The sequence below is a fragment of the Hevea brasiliensis genome, chromosome 3 (genome assembly GCF_030052815.1).
Source record: "Hevea brasiliensis isolate MT/VB/25A 57/8 chromosome 3, ASM3005281v1, whole genome shotgun sequence".
NCBI lineage: Eukaryota > Viridiplantae > Streptophyta > Magnoliopsida > Malpighiales > Euphorbiaceae > Hevea > Hevea brasiliensis.
The window spans coordinates 52,280,027-52,283,680 of NC_079495.1; positions in this window are offsets into that span (position 1 = coordinate 52,280,027).

A 3,654-nucleotide genomic window follows, 5' to 3' on the forward strand; every position below is an offset into this window, starting at 1 on the left:
TAAAAAGCACTTCAATAATTTTCCAAATCTCAACTTCAATACATTTCTCAACACAACAATTTATCAACTCAATTCCATATAAATTTTTCAAAGTTTGAGATAAGGAAATATAATACAGCTTTTACAAGTCAAAACAGCTCGTAATTATTTTACAACTTCAAGGTACAATTTGAATTTACAACTACTCAAAACCAAAAACAAAATGTACATACAGTGTCATACATTACAGTACAAAATGCAAAATATTGGTATACTCATTATACCAGGAAATCCCTCGCTGGATGTATATGCAGCCTAGTCTCACATGCGTCTCTCTCTACTGCGGCGACAATTAAAAGCTATCATTTGAGACAATGTCTCAGTGGTGCACAACATTAACCAAATACAATTTAAATCACAATTCATAAGTCATGTAAATAGTGGATACTTAAAATCATAGTTAAATTCAAGACAATAATGTCAACAAGAATTTAAACTCCATTTGTCAATATCACAATAACTTTCATAAGTTAGATCATGTTTGAATTCAAAAGACAGTATATGTCAATGAGAGTTTAAATCAATTTCACAATCTCACAATACATAATAACGCAATTTAGTCGAATAATTTAAGAATCTGATGTTGCCAATTCATTCACAACTTGAGCCATGACACAAATTTTTCGATCAATGCCGTGTTGTACACCACGACAAAGCAATCACAAGCCCACTAATCGAAATCAATGAGGAAGGGAGCTAGCTATATAATGAGTACTCATCCGATCACCTCAACTGGTAAACCAGAGAGGGAAAAATAAACGATCACGACTCCATAAGTGGAGAAGGAAATAAACGATCACAACCCCATAATTGGAGAAGGAATGATACGATACTGTCATGCTAAGTGTGAACACAAAATCAATTCCAAACATTTTATTCAAATGATTCGTGAGAATCCAATAAATTTCCAAAGTCATAATTTCATTCACAAAATGGCAACACAATTCATAATTAACTTCGATTTTCACAAATCATAATAAACTAATTTTCCCACAATTTCAAACCATTTACAATGCTTTTAAGCAATAAGTATCCATCAATATCATTCAAACAATTTCTCACAGTTTCAAATCATTTACAATGCTTTTCAAGTAATAAATACCCATTCAAAGACATTTCCACAATTTAAAACAATAATGTACAAATAGTCAATATTTATTTCAATTGAAAAATTCAAAAGAAATATTCGTTATGCACAAACCTCTGATGACTGTCTCCCTGGTCTGGACTCAGTGTTTCCTTCTCTTTTCCTGAGTCTTTAGTAACTGAGAAACACAATTTGAAGTGTTTCAGTACTAAATTAAATTGTCTCTAACGATAATGTTTGGTAAATAATGCACTGAACTCAATTTTTCACTTAATCACCTAATATACCGACCCTCATTGCGTTTTAGGTAAATTAGGTTTTAGTGTCGTTAATATGTCACATTCGATAGGGTTTTAGGTTTGGTATGTTTTACCAAAGTCATTTCCTTGCTTAGTGCATTTTAATGCAAATTGCTGGATTCCGGGACACTGGTTTGACCTAGCCGGACGGCCTAGTTCCCTCAGTTTTCGGGCTTCAGTCAAAACTACAAACTTGTAGATCTATGTCTTATTGCACGCGGGGCAAAATTTCAGGTCAATCCGAGTTAAGTAGACCAAGTTATGGTCATTATACTATTACTGGTCAATTGGTATCAATTTAGGTCAATTTTAGGTCAATTTGGTCAACTTTGGTTCGGCCAGTTTTTGGACCCGAACTTGTGCAAGCTTTTTGACTTGCTTATGGTCATTTCTGGGCTTTGGTGTCTTCATAAGACTTGTAGTTATGGGTCTTAACTATTCATGGTTAAAATTTCAGGTCAATTGGACCTGGTTTGAGTGAGTTATGGCCTAAACACTCACTGCTGCCCAATTGGTCATTTTTCAGGTCCTAATTGCACCTAATCCGAATTGGTCATTTTCTTAGGTCACCTTGCAAGCAGAATTTTGGTATGGTTTCTCAATGAAAGTTGGCACATTTTGTGCCTAGTTTCACCTCAAATTGGTCTCATACCAATTGAGGTTACACATTTAAGGTTATAGGCTAAATTGTACACTGCCCTCACTATGCCTTTCACACCCCACTTCAAACACACATTTAACTTGCAAAGTTTACTTCCATACCCTACCAATCTGTTTTGGTACATTACCAAAAGCATTATCTACTTTACATTAACATTATTTTGGGCAGATTACCATTACCCTCAACACACCAAATACAATTCATATTTACAATTTCTAATTACCATTACAAACACACCTAACCATTACAAATTTTACATACACTTTACAATATCAATCTACATACATCTCATCAATCCTTCTAGGTCAATATTCTGCCCACACTTCCTTCAATATATACCATTACTCAAGTGTCCCCAAACTGCCGCAAACCATGCTTCAACATCAAAGTGCCATCCAATTTACCAATTCCCATCCAAGTGCATAAATCACCATATAAACATGAAATAATTCACTAGGTTACTAATTCATCATGATCAACACCATTTCTCATCAATTATATGCACAAATATCTCATAAAAAACGTGACTCATGGCTGTCCAAAATGAAAACAACAATAACCCTTCAAACTCAAAATTTTCCTTCACCAAACCAACACCCATAACATGAACATAAACTTTAACAAAGAAATTCTCAAAAATGCAAACTTACCTTTAATTGTAACTTGCTAAACCTTCATCAAACTTCTCAAAATTGGTATCAATATCTTCCTTGTGATGTGTAGACCATTTTTCATAAAGCTACTTAAGGGATTGGAGTTGAAATGGAGGGAGGAAATCAAGCTCAAAACCAAACGGCAATGGAGGTTTCAAGGTTCTTCATTTCGGCAATTTTGAGAGGACTTGAGGAAGATGAGATTTCAGGTGGTTAGTGGACCTACATCAGCCATATTTCATGTTTAATTAATCCTATAGTGGTCCACTATCTAAAATTAAATCATATTATAAGTTAACTTTCACTTATTCCACATTTAACCTTTAATTTCTACTATTTACTTTAGGTACCACCAATTTAATTTTTCATTTCATTTTCTAAGTGTAATATTATTTATTTTTAATGGACATTTAGGTCAAAAGACACTTCGGGATGTCAAATGACCATAATGCCCTTCGGGTTAGTTGCATTCGATTTTCTTAAAACACCGTATTTTGTCTGTTTTTCGATTTCTCACTTTTCTTTGTACTAATTATTTAATTTTTCTTTAATCTTTCTAATGAGATTTATACTTCAATAAGGTCTATTTATGTCCTAAAAATGTTTTCCAGGGTTCCCCGCAGTCTAGGGCTAGTCAACGGTCCACGCCGTGACTTCCCGGTGCGGTCACCCATCGCTAGGTTTCCGGCTCGCTTAACTTGGTTACATTTCTTTGCTATGATTTTTCCTTTGTTTTTCTTGTACTTTCTTTTCTTGTATTTCATTATTTTATGTCTCCTCACTCATATTGAAGTGTAGTTCTAAGCATCCTAGCTGTCCAGACAACACTGGTCACCGGTACAGCAGAACGCACTACCGAACTTAGGGGTGTTACATTGTGTACTGATGCAAGATTGGAATGTCATTGCTTATGCA